Below are 19,690 nucleotides of genomic sequence, written 5' to 3' on the forward strand. Positions count from 1 at the left end.
TTTTGGGTAGTGGGTCTGCAGGGCATTAGGGAAGTGAGACAGGGAAGGAAAAGCATGATGAGAATTCGATCCCATCGTGCTTTGAGGGATCCAGTCTTCAGCAGCCATGGTCTGAGCCTCCTTTCGGGGGTTATTATGACAATAGGCAGGTCCCCTCAGTGAAGGTGGCTTGAGGAGCAAGGGATGGGCTGATACCCTCAGTCAGATGTGGAATGACTGGAACCCTGCTACTGATTTGGAGGAGAGGAAAGCAAGAAACGAGCTCACTAAATACTGAGATCATATCCTGGATTTCCAGCTTGGCCTGTTGTTGGTGCATATGTACAAATACAATTAAAATATGTCTTGAAACTCACATCAAAATTAAGTCACAGTTTTTCCCTGGAACTACTGCAAACTTGCAGAGTTCTCAAGTTGAAGCGACCTGGCGTCTTCATTTGTGGGAGACCACATTTTCCAAAGTTTGGCACACAAGCAGCTATTTCCAGACACAGTTCCCTCATTGTTTAGCTCCTGGTAGATCTGTTCAGTCTGGAATTTCCCCAAGGCCTCTTGCCATTTGCCAGCTGAGCAGATTACATTGATTGATGTGTGTATTTCAAGTCATGTTTAAGTAATGCAAATCTGCCACCACTCCCAACACTGACTGCAGTTTGTTCCCCCACATCTAGGGTGGAGGGCCTGGGTGTGCCGAGAAGCACAGGCAGAAGCCAGACCTGGTTCGGCCAGTTTCATCGGGGAGGCCTGGCAACTGAAACAGTCCTGGGCTCATACACGCCCAGCTGGGCACTCCAGGTGCCCCGAGTGGATTCTGCCAGGCCTGTCTCTGAGTGCAGGTGGGATGGTAGACTTATCTTAGACCTGCTTTCCCAGGGCCCAGAGTGTGACTGACCAGGCAGATGACTGGGGACACAGTTGACCTAAGTGGCTTCTTTTCCCCTCAGAAATCCTGTGGCTCTCAGTGATGTCCCAAGTTCAGTTGCTTCTGTTTTTGAAATTTGGAGCTTTTTAAAAAAAACTTTTTATTTTGTGTTGGTGATATCTGCTTAACAGTATTGTGATAGTTTCATGTGAACAGCGATGGGATTCAGCCATACATATACATGTATCCCTTCTCCCTCAAACTCCCCTTCCATCCAGGCTGCCACGTAACGTTGAGTATAATTCCATGTGCTATACAGTAGGTTCTTGTTGGCTATCCATTTTAAATATAGCCGTGTATACATGTCCACCGCAAATTCCCTAACGGTCTCTTTCCCTGGTCCTTCCCCCCAGCAACTATAAGTTTGTTCTCTAAGTCTGTGAGTCTCTTTTTGCTAAGTTCATTTTTTTCATTTCTTTTTAGATTCCACGTACAAGGGATGTCATGTATTTGTCCTTCCCTGTCTGACTTACTTCACTCAGTATGACAATCTCTAGGTCCATCCATGTGGCTACGAATGGCATTGTTTCATTCTTTGTAATGGCTGAGTAATATTCCATTGTATCCACGTACCACGTCTTCTTTATCCATTCCTCTGTCAGTGGACATTTAGGTTGGTCACATGTCTTGGCTATTGTAAACAGTGCTCCAGTGAACACTGGGGTGCGTGTATCCTTTTGGAATGTGTTTTTCTCTGGATATGCCCAGTGTCATATAGTTGGAGCCTTTTTTTTGTTGCTGTTAGTGAAGTGTATTGATTTACAATGTTGGTGTATAGAAAAATACTTCAGTTATATATGTATGTGTGTATATATATATATGTATAAGTACATATATATTTATATAAAGGGCTTCCCAAGTGGCTCAGTGGTAAAGAATCCACCTGCCATTGTAGGAGACTGGGTTTGAGCCTTGGGTCAGAGAGATACTTGGAGGAGGAAATGGCAACCCACTCTAGTTAGTATTCTTGCCTGGAAAATCCCATGGATGGAGGAGTCTGGTGGGCTACAGTTCATAGAGTTGCAAAGATGTGACTGAGAGACTGAGCGTGCATGCATATTTATGTAGAAGACTCTGAAAACAAATGAACACATTTATTTCAGATTCTTTTCCACTATGGTTATTACAGTATATTGAATGTTGTTCCCTATGCTCTACAGTAAATTGTTGTTTATTTTATATAAAGTAGTGTGTTTCTGTTAAACTCATACTTCTAATTTATCCTACCCATTCCCTTCCCCTTTGGTGCTCATAAGTTTGTTTTCTATGTCTGTAAGTCTGTTTGTTTTGTAAATAAGTTCATTAGTACTGTTTTTTTTTAGATTCCACATATAAGTGATATCTTATGGTATTTGTCTTTTTCTGCCTAACATACTTTACTTTTTTAGCATGATATTTTCTAGATCCATCCATGTTGCTGCAAATAGCAATATTTCATTCTTTTTATGGCTGTCTAATATTCCATTGTGTGTGTGTGTATGTGTGTATGTGTGCTGCTGCTGCTGCTGCTAAGTCGCTTCAGTCGTGTCCGACTCTGTGTGACCCCATAGATGGCAGCCCACCAGGCTCCCCCGTCCCTGGGATTCTCCAGGCAAGAACACTGGAGTGGGTTGCCATTTCCTTCTCCAGTGCATGAGAGTGAAAAGTGAAAGGGAAGTCGCTCAGTCATGTCCGACTCTTAGCGACCCCATGGACTGCAGCCCACCAGGCTCCTCCATCCATGGGATTTTCCAGGCAAGAGTACTGGAGTGGGGTGCCATTGCCTTCTCCAGTGTGTGTGTGTATATACCACATCTTTATCCATTCTTCTGTTAATGGACACTTAGGCAGCTTCCTTGTCCTGGTTATTGTAAATAATGCTGTTATGAACATTGAGGTGCATGTATCTTTGAATTAGCATTTTATCTTTTCCGAATATCCCTGAAAAGTGGGATTCCTGGAGCATATGTAAACTCTAGTTTTTTGAGGAACCTCTATACTGTTTTCCATAGTATTTTCCACCACTATTCCCACCAGCAGTGTAGGAGGGTCTGTTGAGAATTTGCAGCTTTGAAGAGCTGCCTCTAGACTGCTTCCCTCTCTACTCCCTCATTCCTCCCACACCTTCTTTAGTCCATCAGTTCAGTCGCTCAGTCGTGTCCGACTCTTTGCGACCCCATGAACTGCAGCACGCCAGGCCTCCCTGTCCATCACCAACTCCCGGAGTTCACTCAAACTCAAGTGCATCGAGTCGGTGATGCCATCCAATCATCTCATCCTCTGTCAGCCCCTTCTCCTCCTGCCCTCAATCTTTCCCAGCATCAGGGTCTTTTCCAATGAGTCAGCTCTTCGCATCAGGTGGCCAAAGTATTGGAGTTTCAGCTTCAACATCAATCCTTCCAGTGAACACCCAAGACTCATCTCCTTTAGGATGGACTGGTTGGATCTCCTTGCAGGCAAGCCTTTAACACAGGGACAGAGACATGGGAATTTAAGACCAAGGTGCTAACCCATGTCTGGGTCTATCCTCTGCACTCAGCTCACCAGGACTTGGGTTGATGAGACCTGGAGCTCAGTTTTCAGATAGGCCTTGGGCTCACCTTGGCCCCTTGTTCTCATCTTGCAGGTGCCTTCCCCCTCCCACCTGGCAGTGCCATACAGTAGACCAAGGCCCTCCCTATACGAGTCAGCACTGGGGCTCCTGAAACCTAGGGTACTTCTCCTTTATTCTTGTATGGTGGTCAGAGATAATGTGCTCCTCTCTACTGAAAAACCTGGGCCAGGCTCAGACACCTCTTTCTCCTTAACTACTGAAAGCATCTGTAAATTGCAATAGGGGTTGGCGAACTTTTTCTGTAAAGGGCCAGACTATTTTAGACTTTGTGGGCCTCGTGGTCCTTATTGCAACTGCTCACCTCTGCCACGTAGTTTGAAAGAAGCCTTAGACAACATGACTAAGTGTGGCTGTGTTCCAGTAAAACATTTACAAAAATAAGCAGTGGGCTGGATGTGGCTTGCCGGCCATATTCTGCTAACCCCTGAATTAGAGTTTCAACTCTGAGAGTAGTTACATTGGTTGCAGTCATTTATTGAGTGCATGCCAAAAGTCCAGATTCTAGGTCCCATATCCAGAGGATCTGCATCAGTGGCTCTGGGTTGGTACCCACAAATCTGTATTTCTTAAAATTTCATGGATCATTAGGAAGTGTAGCTAGAAGTGCTGTACAAGTCATCTGCTTTTACTACTGGACCTACAACAGATACACAATGGGATCAGTGGCAGAACTGGGAGCAGAGCTCTGGTCTTCCTCCCCATCCAGGATCCCTTCTGTTTCCACCTGCCCATTTAGGGACTTCTGGAGCAGGAGACCCTCCCCAGAAAGCCAGGGGTATGATGAGCTCAGCTGTGGGCATCAGTGGGCTTGGACAATGGCATTAGTTCAATCACCTGCTATATAGCTCAGGAGGAACTGTCTACTCCACAGGTAAGCCCAGTGACAAGAATGTTCGTAAGTCACATGGTGGAGAGCATGGAGCTCCCTGGAGTGGACCTGAGAGATGGGTACCTTGAAAACAGGCCATCTCCTTGGCCCCAGGTCTTTGAAAAAAATCAACCTATTAGTAGAAGACTAGGCTGAGCCATTTTCCAGTTGAACCTTTTGTTCATTCACTTGTACATTCATTTCATTTTTCCTTCATGTATTCAATTAGCATTTATTTAGCACCTGTTTGGAGCCAACTCCTGTTCTGGCATTCAAGAAATACAGCTGACTCAGATATTATCTTTATCTTTACTGTGATTCATGTGGCCGAGGTAATATAGCTATGAGTGATGGGAGAGTGAGGGGTCAGTCTTTCATCTGAGTTACAGGTTAATTGGGGGCAGGACTCTGGGCTGTATCAGGTGTCAGCTTGGGGCCCAGGATCAGAGATCAGTCTCTGGTCAAGAAACATGGTGAAAGTCTCAAGACCACACCAATCCATTTCCTTGAACTTCATTGCTTAAGTGGCATGAATATGGGTGGATGTCTTCCATGGTTGTCTTTCTCATGACCTGCAACGTTAATCTTAACTATGATAGTTACATTCTCAAGTAACAGGGCCCTGTGACCTTCGACAATGTGGGGAAGGGACTTAGTAGCAGTTCAGAATATCTTCTCCTCATTACAGTATTCTCTGACCATTGAGGTGAGCATAGTCAGGGGAGTAATCTGGTCAAAAAGACCGATTTTTTTTTTTTTTTTGCTAAATAGATTTTGGGGTGAAAGCCATTGTAAGATTTAAAGATCAGCTTCATCTTAAGAATGAATCAGAGTTCCACACACAAAGAAGTCTTGCATTTAGAGAAACAGTAATTTCATAAAAAGGAATTGCTAAGCTACTGCTTAACCATGCCAGCAGTTTTAGCTGAATATTTTTCCATGTTAACATCTCAGAATGTCAAAGCTGAAGGGGGCCCACCCGGGGATGGTTCTGGTTATTTGTCTTTAAACTGTACTCTCTGGAATCCTCCATTTTTCTGATGGTGCCTGTGGAGATACCAGACTTGGGGTGTGTGTGGGTCCCTTGTATGGTCTAAGACAGCAAGGGAGTTAGGAAGAGTGCCCTACCCCTTCTCCCTGCCCCCACCTTCCACCCCAGCCCTCTTCCCCCACATTCTGTCTCTCCCTTGGGAACGAGCATTTCTGCCCATTCAGGGAAGACCTACCTGACTCTTCACCAGTGTCCAGGTGCTGAAACCCAATCTGGGCTCTGTTAATTCTGAATTAATTAATTAATTCTCTGGAGAGTTTTGGGTGCAGTAGAAAAGAATCACTTTATTGCTTTGCCAGGCAGAGGGTGCCACTGCAAACTAATGCCCTCAAAACTGTGTCCCAACCTGGAGGGGGTAGTGAGGAGTTTTATGGTAATGGTTCAAAGATCAGCTTGTGGATATTCTTCTGATTGGTTGGTGGTGAGTCAGCATCATCAGCCTTCAGGTTCCAACTGGTCTGGGGTCTGTGCGTTTATTGGCAGCATACCATTGATTTCTCCCACCTGGTGGGGGTTTCAGTATCTATAAAACAATTCAAAGATATTGTTACATATAATCCCTTGATGGGGAACTAGGACCCTGCCTCAAGGCTGCACTATTGTTTCTTTGGAATGTTCTTCCTTTGTCTCCGCCTCCCCTCCCTTCCCTAATTAACATCTGTTTGAACCTGCCCTTGAACTCAGGGAACATCAGGGAGGCTGAATGAAGCCTATTTTCCTGTAATCAAGAAATGGGGGACAAAGAAAGGTTTTTATGCCCAGAGGCTCCACAGGGTCCCACTGGGTATTGGTGTCAGCATCACCTGAGGAGAAGTGAGTCAGAGGCTATGCAGAATAGGTGCCTTTCAATGCAGTGGCTGTAGCATCCTTCTTGTGGACACGTGGGCAGCAAGGGGCACAGACTGGTGGAGCCCTGGCTCCTGGAGAGACCTTCCGTCTTTCAAGAGACCTACACTGTGGAAGAGGAATTATTTTAAAGAAGGTTCTCGCTACATATGTTACATTACTTTTCCTTTTCTTTTGAGAAGGTGGGCTTAGGTGGATATACAGGTGTTGCCAGCCTTATACCTCCAGTCACCTTTTATTTTTCTAGGAAACAAAAGAGAATTTCCAAATGGCACTTATAATTTTGCAATGTTTTCTCCCAATTTTTGTGATGTCTCTTTCTTCAGGTGGGATCAATAACCTAGTTTATTGGCACATTCTTGTTTTAAATTTATTCCTCCTTCAGATGCTTTCATCTTTTGTTAACTGGGCTAAGGGCTCAAAGCATAGATATTAGGGAGACTGGATTTCTAGCTTATCTTTAAGATTCTTAGAGTCTAGGGGAGGAGGCAAGAGAAAGAGGGGCCAGAACTGGGAGAGCTTAAGCAGCCAGGTCAGCAGAGTAGTGGTTTTTTGAAGAGCATATTTAAATACCTGTGCTCTGGGGGCTCTACTTACATACACTTCCCTGGTGGCTCAGATGGTAAAGAATCCGCCTGCAGTGTGGGAGACCTGGGTTCCATCTGTCAGGGGAGTTTGTAATTTCTTCAGTTCTCTCTTGCCACAGCAAAAATTTGAAGTAACGGATGGACCAGTGTTACAGCTTGGTGTTACAGCTCAGTTTTATTTGTCAAGCAAAGGAAAATACATCCTCGAGGCGTGAGGGCAGGCTGACCCAAAAGACGTGAAGAGAAGAGAGCAGCTCAATTTTGGCTCCTCTTTTTATATGTTTTTTCTCCTCCCCCTGAGCCTACCCTAGGTAAACTGGGGAGCCAGGAGGGCTGTTTGCTTCACCTGAGGTTCTCACTCTGGTTCTTCGACCTTCCTTTTTTCTATTCTCGCAGGCTTTCCCCTTCTTTGTCTTTTAGCCACCACCATTCTGGACTCCTTTTTTCCTATTCTGACTACCTACCAGATCCCTGGGTTGGGAAGATCCCCTGGAGGAGGGCATGGCAACCCACTCCAGTATTATACCCAGGGACAGAGGACCCTGGTGGGCTACAGTCCATGGGGTTGCGAAGAGCTGGATACAACTGAGCAAGTAAGCACAGCACGTTGTAAGTGGCGCTCCCTGGAGGCAGGCAGTGCAGTCTTCCCCGTCAAGCACTGTCTCTCCCTCTCGTCTCCCCTTGGCCATCTCCCCCTGGCACATTCAGGTTCCTTGCATGAGTCTGGGAGATGGTACCTGGGCCATGGTACCCTTAGAGAAAGGGGTGACCACTGGGGGCTGGGGGAAATGGGAAGCATCCTAGAAAATAAGGTGTGAAAAGAAGAGTAGGGCATTTGGAGCAGGGGAAACTGCATTTGGGAAGGCCTAGAAGCTCAGACTGGGCCAGAGTACACTTCTGGGTCCTCCATGGAAGCAGAAAGAGCAGAGAAGAGGCTGTGATCCACGTTCATCTGTGTCTGCTCTCCTGTGTGGGAGTTGGGCTGATCATTCTTGATCAAAGCCTGGTTAGGTTTGTGCTCCACATGTTTTATGCTGCCTTCCAGAATATTCTGCTCTCTCCCTGTTCTTTCCCCACCTCGGTCTTCCAGCAGTGTTGTTTATCATCCCTTTGAGGTCCTGGTGTTCTTGGAAGCTTGTTGTTTCTCTCATTCTTATTGAAATTCTAATTGTATTGAGAGGAATTTAGGTTGGTTTGACCTGAGATGGGCTTTTAGAAGCCAATGAGGGTGCTTCTCTTCAGATATTTAGCAATAATTGTCTTATGAAGTGCTCTCAAGTTCACTCTCAGAGAACAAGCCTATAATTTCTATTCAAATAGCTTCTAATGAGATGATGCTTTTGTCAACTTGTGGGGCCAAGTCAGACTGTGGAAAAAATATATTTCAGATTCCTTGGCCCTTGCACAAACTCAAAATACACACCAAATGTGCTTTGGAGCATTACGGAGGCATGACAGATAGATAGCTAAAGTGCGATGGAGGGCATGAGAGGTCTGAGATGCTTTATCTCTGCATCATTCACTTATTCAAAAATCAGTTACCAAACACCTGCGTATGCATGTGCCAGCGCTGTGCTCTGTGGGGGGCATCAAAGTGTGAATAAGGTCTGGATCATGGGCCACAAGAATGAGGCCCCGTGTGTGTGTGTGTGTTTGCACGTGTGTTCAGTTGCTCAGTCGTGTCCAACTCTTTGCGATCTCATGGACTGTAGTCCATCCAGCTCCTCTGTTGATGGAATTCTCTAGGCCAGAATGCTGGCGTGGTTAGCCATTTCCTCCTCTAGGGGATCATCCTGACCCAAGGATTGCACCCACATCTCCTGCATTGGCAGGTGGATTCTTTACCACTGAGCAACCAGGGAAGCCTGTGTGTGCCCGGGAAGGTGGTTTCAGTCAGTGCTTCCCCTAGCACATCAGATCAGATCAGATCAGCCGCTCAGTCGTGTCCGACTCTTTGCGACCCCATGAATCACAGCACGCCAGGCCTCCCTGTCCAACACCAACTCCCGGAGTTCACTGAGACTCATGTCCATTGAGTTAGTGATGCCATCCAGCCATCTCATCCTCTGTCATCCCCTTCTCCTCCTGCCCCCAATCCCTCCCAGCATCAGAATCTTTTCCAATGAGTCAACTCTTCGCATGAGGTGGCCAAAGTACTGGAGTTTCAGCTTTAGCATCATTCCTTCCAAAGAAATCCCAGGGCTGATCTCCTTCAGAATGGACTGGTTGGATCTCCTTGCAGTCCAAGGGACTCTCAAGAGTCTTCTCCAACACCACAGTTCAAAAGCATCAATTCTTCGGTGCTCAGCCTTCTTCACAGTCCAACTCTCACATCCATACATGACCACAGGAAAAACCATAGCCTTGACTAGACATACATCTTTCCTTCCAAGCACTTCCAAGGAGATGACTTTACATGCATTTGCATGAGCATTTCATTATATATCTGCCTTCTACAATTTGAGGATGGGACCATCTATGACAGTTTTGTTTACCATAAATGGATATTCAGTAAATACTGGAAGAGTGAAGGGGCTGATCCTTGATACACAGTAGTCTCTTTTACCTGTGGTTTCGCTTTCTGCAGTTTCAGTTACCCAACTGCAGTCCAAAAAACAGTAAATGGAAAATTCTAGAAATAAGCAATTCATAAGTTTTAAATCGCATACTTCTCTGAGGAGCTGATGAAATCTGATGCCGTCCCACTATGTCCTGCCCTGGTTGTGAAGTGTCCCTTTGTCCAGTGGGTCCTGCTTGTTGTTAGTCGCTTAGTAGCCATCTCAGTTATCAGACACATTTTGTGGTTTTGTGGTGCTTGTGTCCGAGTGACCCTTATTTTACTTAATCATGGCCCCCAAGTGCAAGAGTCATGATGCTGGCAATTCACATATACCAAAGAGAAGCCTTAAAGTGCTTCTTTTAAAAAGGTGAAAATTCTTGGCTGACTATGGAAAGAAAAACAATTGTGCTCTGAGGTTGCTAAGACCCATGGTAAAATGATTCTTCTATCTGTGAAACTGTGAAGAAGGAAAAAGAAATTGTGCTCGTTTTGCTGTTGCACCTCAAACTGCAAAAGTTATGGCCATGGTGCATGATAAGTGCTTAGTTAAGATGGAAAAGGCATTACATTTGGACAGTAAGGTATTTTGAGAGACAGAGAGACCACGTTCACATAACTTATTTACAGTATACTATTATAATTGTTCTATTTCATCATTAATTATTATTGTTAATCTCTTACTGTGCCTAATTTATAAATTATACTTTATCATAGGAATGTGGGTTTCCCAGGTGGCTCAGTGGTAAAGAATCCACCTGCCAATGCAGCAGACACAGGTTTGATCCCTGGTTCGGGATGATCCCCTAGAGAAGGAAATGGCAACCCACTCTAGTATTCTTGCCTGGACAATTCCATGGACAGAGGAGCCTGGTGGGTTACAGTCCATGGGGTTGCAAAGAGTTGGACATGACAAAGCACGCACACGCACACACAAGAGTGTATTAATATATACACAGGAAGAATCATAGTATATATATGGTTTGCTGCTTTCCGTGGTTTCAGGCATCTATCAGGGGTCTTAGAGCCTTTACCACGGATAAGGCGGGGCTAGGGAGCCCACTGTATTATCCTGCTTAGCCGGGTGGCCAGGTGCCTGAAGAAAGAAGTGGGAAGGATCTGAAATCAGTATTCTGGCTGAGGGTCTGGTACAAAGTTGGTGCCCTGGGCAGTAGAAACAGCTTGGTGTGGCCGGATCATGGGGTAGGGGGACTGTGGGGAGGGGAGGGGACTGTGGGGAGGGAGGGGACTGTGGCAAGGGGAGGGGACTGTGGGGGGGAGGGGACTGTGGGGAGGGGAGAGGACTGTGGGGAGGGAGGGGACTGTGGTGAGGGGAGGGGACTGTGGGGAAGGAGGGCACTGTGTCGGGGGGAGGGGACAGAGGGAGGGGAGGGGATAGTGGGGAGGGAGGGGACTGTGGTGAGGGGAGGGGACTGTGGGGAGGGAGGGCACTGTGTCGGGGGGAGGGGACAGAGGGAGGGGAGAGGACAGTGGGGAGGGAGGGGACTGTGGTGAGGGGAGGGGACTGTGGGGAGAGAGGGCACTGTGGGGAGGGGAGGAGACTGTCAGGAGGGGAGGGGACTGTGGCGGGGGGAGGGGACTGTGGGAGGGGAGGGGACTGTGACAAGGGGCGGGGACTTGCGGGGGGAGGGGACTATGGGGGGGCAGGGACTGTGGGAGGGGAGGGGAGGGGAGGGGACTGTGGCGGGGGAGGCCACATCCTGAGGGTTTGCCCCGCCTTGTGGTCTTTGGGCTGCAGCAGCCTCACCTGCCTTTCTCGGAATGGGATTTGAGTGACTGAACTCTTAAGTATCTGTGTGCCATCCTTCCTTTTGGTCCTGTCACTGATCCGTCTCATTGCTTAAGGACGTTCTTCTGATTACCCGTCTCTTTTTATGCTCCTCATCTGGATCAAGTGTTCCCTTAGTTTTGGAAAAGCCGAACAACCAAGGAGGCTCATACAAGAAACACAAGGGCTAGTTCTAGAAAACGTGCTTTTATTAAGAGAGAGCTGTGGAAGCTGAGTCCCGTGGACCATTTCTCCCCCCTGCTGGACACGCAGGACAGGGCCTTCCTGAGATCTATGGTACCTCGGGCAGGCCACCTCTCTGCCATCCATCTGGTGCTAACAAGATGACCAGTGAGCGCTCATTCTAGCTCTGAGAGTTCACAGGCTTATAAAATATGCATCAGACAAATGCCATCTTCATTTCTCTTCATTTACAGGTATTTTGTTGAAAGCCTGCTTTCCCCCCCGCCCCCTTCTCATAAGGCTCCCAGGGTTGAAGATGTGATCCATCTGTCTGCGGGGCTCCTGGGGCCTGGGTGGACCTCATAACACTTCATCTTCCCCGCAGCATAACTTGGGCAGTCTTACCAAGAGGCTGGAACCCAAGTCGCTGTATCCTGAAGCCACAAAGCCATTGCCTTAAGTGTACGGTTTGGTTCCTTTGCAACCTCAGCCGCTCTCACATCATCTGAGCCCCCCACCAGCCCAGAAATTGCATCAAACGACAGCTCCCGAGTCACTTCCCCACCCCCTCTGTCACCATCTCGGCTGACAGTCTGTAAAGGAAAACAAGAACAGAGTCTCATTTCTAGCGGCTGCAACAACACTTTGCTAATTAAAATGAAAAGCTTCAGTTCCCCGGATGAGCAAAGGAGGCGGAGAGACACCTTGAGGAAATCTTTCTCCAAATGAAAGGCCTTCCAGCTAGGCCCCAGTGGAGCCGAGGCCTCCTTCACACAGCAGGGCGTGTGAAATTAGGGTTCAGCAGCCCCACTCCCAATGTCTGATGAGGCCTCGGACCCTTTTCAAGGCTCTCCCACCCCTTCATCTCCCTCAGTCCTGGAGCCTCACGTGGGTTCTCAGGCTTCCTCAGACATTAAGTCATTGTGACCAGTCATCAGGTCTTTGGATCATCCATTAAGGGGCTTCTTTTAGACCCCGCTTCCCACGATGATCACCTGGTGAGAATTTCAAAGGTGCCTATGCTCAGACCTATTAAAAATGAATCCCTACAAGAGGTCTGGGTATTTGCATTTTATAAGTTTCCCAGGTGATTTGATTGCATGGGGAGGAGTAGGAACTTTTGTTAATCTCATCCAAAAAAAGTCCCCTTTCTGGGTTAGGACTCTGAGGACCAGAGAAGGAGATGAAGTTGTCCCTGGCCACACAGGAAGGCAATGGCTTCCTGACTTGCTGACCCTTTCCACGACATGGGGCTGCCCTTTGCTCCGCCTTCCTTCCAGAGCTTTGTATGTGGATGAAAGAAGATGAAGGGAAGATAGAAGGATGGTCAGCCTGAGAGCCTGGGGTCTGATCTTTCTGAGGTTGAATCGTGAAGTTGTGATAACCTGGTTCAGTGTAATAAAGATAATTTACGTTTGCAAAGCATTTCACAGTCTCCCAACGCATCGTTACGTATGTTGTTTGGCTTAAACTTTCTACATCCTGATGAGACAGAAGCAATTATTCCCCCATTTCAGATACAACAACTGAGGCTCAAAGAGACCAGAGGCAATTATTCAAGCCACACAACGTTTTGGGCGGTGGACTTGGAAGTAGACTTCAGATTTCCCAACTCCTGAGTGTGAAAGTCTTGCCACTATATTGGGCTGGAAATTTAAAAAGAGAAGGCTCAATCCAGAAGGCTGGGGTTTAGAGTTGACTCTGTGCATCTACCTTATGCATCCCTTTACCTTATCACATGAATATTGATGGACTTATCCCAGAGGAATAGAAAGAAGGGATTAACAGTTAATGTACCTGTCTGGGGCTGTCTTTCCTCCTTATGCCCCTTTTCTGCCCTATTTCAACATTCCCAAATCTTCTGTTGAAGAAGGTGCATGGCCACGAAGTTCCTTGCATCTTCCTTTAAGATATATCTTTTGTAAGAGCAGCCTGGCTTGGTGGTTATGGACACAGACTGCCTAGATCCGAATTTTCAGTTTGCAATTTACCAAATACGAAGCCTGAACAAAAGTTAATGCATTTTTCTCTGCCTTTCTCTCCTTAGTGAAGATAACAGTGTTGCCTATGCTGTAAGATTATAAGGATTAAGAGAATTATAAATTATAAGCACTTATGTTAGTTAAGTGTTTATAGAAACCAACAAACCAATAAATGCTATAGAAACCAATAAACCTCTCGAAGCTAAGCAGGCTCAGGCCTGGTTAGTACTTGGATGGGAAACCAATGCTGCTGCTGCTGCTAAGTCACTTCAGTCGTGTCCAACTCTGTGCGACCCCATAGACGGCAGCCCACCAGGCTCCCCCATCCCTGGGATTCTCCGGGCAAGAACACTGGAGTGGGTTGCCATTTCCTTCTCCAATGCACGAAAGTGAAAAGTGAAAGTGAAGTCGCTCAGTCGTGTCCGACCCTCAGCGATCCCATGGACTGCAGCCTTCTAGGTTCCTCCGTCCATTGGATTTTCCAGGCAAGAGTATTGGTGTGGGGTGCCATTGCCTAAACCCCCATATTTCAGTGGCTTCACCCAACAAAGTTTAGCTTTTCACTCATGCTGAGTGTGATAGGGTCAGGTAACCCTCCAGAGCTCTCCATGTTGGACTCAGTTGATCCAGAGTCCCTTCATCTTGTGAAGCATCTCAACACATGGTTTCCACAGTTTCAAATAGCTCCTGCTGAAAGTGATGGATCTCATCTCCCCCCAGAGCCTATTGGCCAGAATCAGTCACATGTTACAGTGTTAGTCGCTCAGTCGTGTCCAACTCTTCGCGACCCAATGGACTGTAGCCTGCCAGGCTCCTCTGTTCATGGTATTTTCCAGGTAAGAATACTGGAGTGGGTAACCATTCCCTTATCCAGAGGATCTTGCTGACCCAGGGATTGAACCCGGGTCTCCTGTATTGCAGGCAGATTCTTGGTGGCTCAGTGGTAAAGAATCCTCCTGCCAATCCAGGAGACATAAGAGACAGTGGGTTTGATCCCTGGGGCAGGAAGATCCCCTGGAGTAGGGAATGGCAACCTGCTCCAGTTTTCCTGCCTGGGAAATTCCATGGACAAAGGAGCCTGGCGGGCTACAGTCCATGGGGTTGCAAAGAGTGAGACATGACTGAGCATGCACATATATGCTCTGCTTTGAAAACAAATTGTTATTTCATTCTGTCAGTCACATGGGCCCCATATAATTTACAAGGGAGCCTTGGAAATGCAGGAACTACTGGGTGAATGCCATTGTCTCTGCCAGTGTATGTCAGTTTTGTTAAATATAAAATTAATATGATTTTTAAAAAGATTCTTTTTTTTATGTTGATAGTGTAATCTTCTTGCAGTCTTGTATTTTATTCCTGTTTATTATTTCTTACTTTTCTCCCAGCTTAAAATTTTATGTCTTTTTATCCTTTTGTGTTTTTCGTTCATTTTGTTTGTTTTGATCACAACCAATAAGAAGCAGTTTGGCAGGGATGGTAGGAGTGAGAAGTCCTCCCAACATCTGAGAAGTCTAGAAGCCACCGTGTTCCTGCCCCAGCTTCCTCCTTGGGATTGAGTCTGCTGGTTCTTTCGGAAATCTCACCCTGGGATGCGTAGGGGCTCCACGGCTCAGCCTCCCCGCAGCTTTGATTCTCTTCTATAGTTGCATGCTTGAGTTGTTGGAAAGATGTTGCCACTGACAGTCCCTCAAGGCCTGATGCAGGGTGCTGTATGTTTTATTTTTAAAAAATATTTATTTAGCTGCACTGGATCTTAGTTGTAGCAGGTGGATTCTGTAGTTGCAGCATGCGAACGCTTAGCTGTGGCCTGTGGGATCTGGTTCTATGATCCGGGATCGAATCCCGGCCCATTGCATTGGGAGTCTTAGTCACTGAACCACCAGGGAAGTCCCAAGATGCTGAATGTTTTAAAATCCAGGGTTTCTGACATGGGTAACTTTGCCTTTTGAAGACAATTAGGGAATGTTGGTAGCAAGCCAACCTGGGCTATGGCTAACAGAAGTCCTATTGAGGGGAAGGGCCAACTAGGGCTGACCATTGCTACAGGTACCCACAGTGGGGTGCCACCACCAGCCCCCAAGACTCTTAGGCCTGAGTTTTCCACCTCCCACCTTGACAGGCCTTGTAGGGTAGGCCCCTTGATCCCCTTCCCTTTAAGAGAAGTGCTCAGCCGAAGCTCTACAAAGAGGGTGCAAACTCTGTGATTTTTTGAAGGGAGTCAGCTGGGAGGGCAAGTGCATTTGTCAGGAAATAAGTGGAGCAGAGTGAGCTTGGCTAAGAATTCCAGAACCTGTAAGGAAGAGTAGGGGCCTGGAGTCCTCCTGGGAAAGCAAGCCCTTGGGACATTGGGAAGAGTCAAGGCTGCGATTCTCTGCTTTGGATCCATCTCTCTGAGAGCAGATGTAGATGCCTTTCTGGGATCTTGGGTGTGTGCATGGGGAGTGTCTGTGCAGAGGGATTTCATCAGTCTGTAGAGCTAAGACCATAATGACAGCATACCCCACATCATGCATCGAATCCCCCCATCCCCAGGACCTCTCGGCATGGTGTTTCTTTCACAAAAATGCCTCAACCCCCAGTCCCACAGCAGAACCCATCTCTCTCTCTTTTTTCTTAAACATTTATTTGGCTGTGCTGGGTCTTAGTTGCAACAGGCAGGATTTTTATTCCTTGTTGCAGCATGCATACCCTTAGTTGTGACATGTGGGATCTAGTTCCCTGACCACTGATCAAACCTGGGCCCCCTGCATTGAGACCATAGAGTCTTAGCCACTGGACCACCAAAAAGTGCCCAGAACCCATCTCTTGCCCAACCCCAGAGAGAGGCATCTCTCCCCGTGTCTTCTTGGAAAAGTACCAGGGTCAGGGCCCTGTATCACTGTTACTGTGAATTTTCTCTGCTCAGCAGATTCTCCAGTAATCTTCATTCTACAGTCTCCTTAACCTGTTTCAGACTTTGGACCAGTTGAGCTGGGCTTGTGAGAGTCAAGGTGAACTGCTTCTCAGGGAGTTACGACTTTTACAGATAACTACTCGGCCTGCGTTTTCAGATCCTGTGATCAATCTGGAGTTCGCTCCTTGGAGACAAGGCATTTCTTCTCCACTTACCTGGTTGGGACTGTAAAGATGTAAATCCTGATGCGTTGACTTAAAGAGTAGGTTTTAATATTAATTTCTCCAAGAGGCTTGGAATTTAGAACATTTATCTCATCATATTCATGATTTCAGGTCTTTTATCTCTCCAGTGGCACAGTCTGGGAAAACTGGCCAACATTTTTCTTTCTCCATATATTATATGGCCCTCTTTGAATCTTGTGACCCCCATATTTTGTCTTTCTGGTTCTATCAGGACATGAGTTGCTCTAGCACGTTTCCCGCTGAAGGCAGCCACAGTCTGTCTGGACATATGGTGCCCCTCTGTGGATCTTTTAGCTTTTTCATTTATTCTACCGCTATAGGGCAGTTAGTTGTCTCGGGACCTGGGTGTCAAGGCTGTCTGGCTTGCCCCTAGGGCCCTACTTGGAGCCATTAGTGATGGGTGATTGCTTTCATAGGCCACTCTCAAAGAGACAGATGTATTCACCTCCAAGGAAAATTCTGCACCCAGCTTCTTATTTTGCATAGAATCTGCAGGCTTCTCTGGTGGCTCAAAGGGTAAAGAGTCTGCCCACCAATGCAGGAGACCTTGGTGTGATCCCTGGAGAAGGAAATGGCAACCCACTCCAGTATTCTTGCCTGGAGTATTCCATGGACAGAGGAGCCTGGCAGGCTACAGTCCATGGGGTCACAAAGAGTTGGGCATGACTGAATGACTAACATCACTAGTTGCTAGAACCGAATGGTGGAATTTAGCATAAATCCTGGGGGAGGCTTCACCACCATTCCCATCCACAGGTCAGTATATTAAAATTGGTCCTTCTCTGCTTACTTCCATCTTCAAGTGGGATGTTCTCAACCAAGTAAAGCAATTTTTTTCTTTCCTTTTTTTTTTTTTTTTTAATATTTATTTGCACCAAGACTTAGTTGCAGCATGCAGGATCTTCATTGCCGCATGTGAGATTTTTCAATTGCGGCATGCGAATGGACTCTTAGTTGCAGCTGTGGGATCAAGTTCCCCGACTAGGGACTGGGACCCTGCACTGGGAACTTGGAGTCCTAACCACTGGACCACCAGGGAAACCCCCTCTTTCCTTTGATTTTAATCCCTAGAGCAGTGCTCTGGAGCCCATGGGCCCTCATGATTGCCTAGAGAAGTGAGAGCACTCCTAGTAAGTAGATGGAAAGACCCAAGACTTTTCCGTTTCCACTGGGGAAGTGTTCAGGGATTGGGAATGGTGGCCAAAGAGGACCTTTCTTTATCACTAATGTTCTGTTTATTTTACCAGGAGGGTATATTTATGTATTATTTGTGTGATTAAAAATTAAGTGAATGAATAATCGAACACTTGAGGTGTTAGACTGAACTGCATACAGTCAAATGCACTGAATTGAACTAAACCCAAAAGACAGCAAAAACTCTGGTGACTTGTAAGAGAGAGAAGTTTTCCCTCTCATTTTCTCTTGCCTTTGGTCAGTGGAGACTTGATAATATTAAACAAGTTTTATTAAAATTGTATCTTAACAGATGTGAAACTTGTCTTCCTAATGTCTAGTGTGACAAGAAATCCCAAGGAAATGAATGGATTGTGTTCCTGCTCTGGTGCTAGTTGTTTAGTTACTCTTGTGTTAATTTTTTTTCAGATGAACTTTAAAATGATTTTTTTCTAGTTACCTATTAAAAGACTCATATGGATTTTGATTGAAACGGAATTAAATTTGTTCTTTAAATGTTGCTAGAAAGTGGTACTTTAGCTATAGTTATTCTCCCCATCTGCTGCATCTTTTCATTTATTCTCATCTTTTAGGTCCTGAGACAGAATTCTGTAGTTTTCTTTATGTGGGTCCTGGACGTTTAAGTTTATTCTTAGGTTTTTAGTATTTTGTGCTGCTTTTGTAAATACAATCTTTCTCTTGCATTATGTTTTTCTATAATAACATAATGGATGCTATATTACTGAATTCACTAGTTTATTCTTTATTCTTTAGGCATGAATATGGAAACCATTTATTTTGCATACTTGTTTTATAGCCTGTACCTCTATTGAATATCCTTACTTGTTACTGAAATATAGTTTATATACAATATTATGTTATTTTCATGTGTACTAACAGTGATTTGATATTTGCATACAGTATGAAATGATCACCATGATATATATTTTATTTCCTTTCTGATCTTTATTATTTCCTTCCTTCTGTGGCCTTTGGGTTTTGTCTGTTTTATCTAATTTTAGGTGGTAGGTTAGGATGTTTGAGATTTTTCTGTTTTGTGTGTGGAAGGCCTATATTGCTGTGCACTTCCTTCTTAGGACTCCTTTTGCTGCATTCCATAAATTTTGTATGGTTGTGTTTTCCTTTTCATTTGTCTCAAGGTGTTTAAAATTTCCTCCTCGATTTCATCATTTCCTCCTCGATTTCATCATTGGTATTTTAACGGCATGTTGTTTCATCTCTATGTAGCTGTTTTTATTCTGGTTTCTCTTTGTGTGATTAGTTTGTAATTTTATGCTGTTGTGGTCAGAAGAAATGCTTGAAATAATTTCTATCCTCTTAAATTTGTTGATGTTTATTTTGTGTCCTAACATGTGCTTTATCCTAGAGGAAGTTTCATGAATGCTTGAAAAGAATGTGTTTTCTCTTTGGGGGGAGATGTAATTTCCTGAAAGTATCAATTAAGTCTAACCGTTCTGCTGTGTCATTTAGGATCTCTGTTGCCTTATTGATTTTCTGTCTGGAAGATCTGTCCATGATGTCAGTGGTGTTAAAAGTCAACTACTATTTCTGTCTTTCTGTCCGTTTCTCCTTTTATGTCTGCTGGTATTTATGTATTTAGGTGCTCCTATATTGGGTGCATATATGTTAATGAGGGTAAATTCTCTTCCTGTTTTGATCCTTTAATCATTATATAGAGTCCTCCTTTCTCTGTGGTCTTTGTTTTAGTCTATTTTGTTTGATGTGATTTTTCCTACTCCTGCTTTCTGTCCTTTCCATTGCGTGAAATAATCTTTTTCCGTCCCCTCACTTGCAATCTATGTGTGTCCTTTGCCTTAAAGTTGGTCTCGTGTAGGCTCTTGTTTTATTATCCAGTCTTCCATTCTATATCTTTTGATCGGAGCATTTAGTCCATTGACATTTAAGGTAGTTGCCTGGAGAATCCCAGGGACGGGAGAGCCTGGTGGGCTGCCGTCTATGGGGTCGCACAGAGTCGGACAC

The sequence above is a fragment of the Bos taurus genome, chromosome 13 (assembly GCF_002263795.3).
Source record: "Bos taurus isolate L1 Dominette 01449 registration number 42190680 breed Hereford chromosome 13, ARS-UCD2.0, whole genome shotgun sequence".
Classification (NCBI taxonomy): Eukaryota; Metazoa; Chordata; class Mammalia; order Artiodactyla; family Bovidae; genus Bos; species Bos taurus.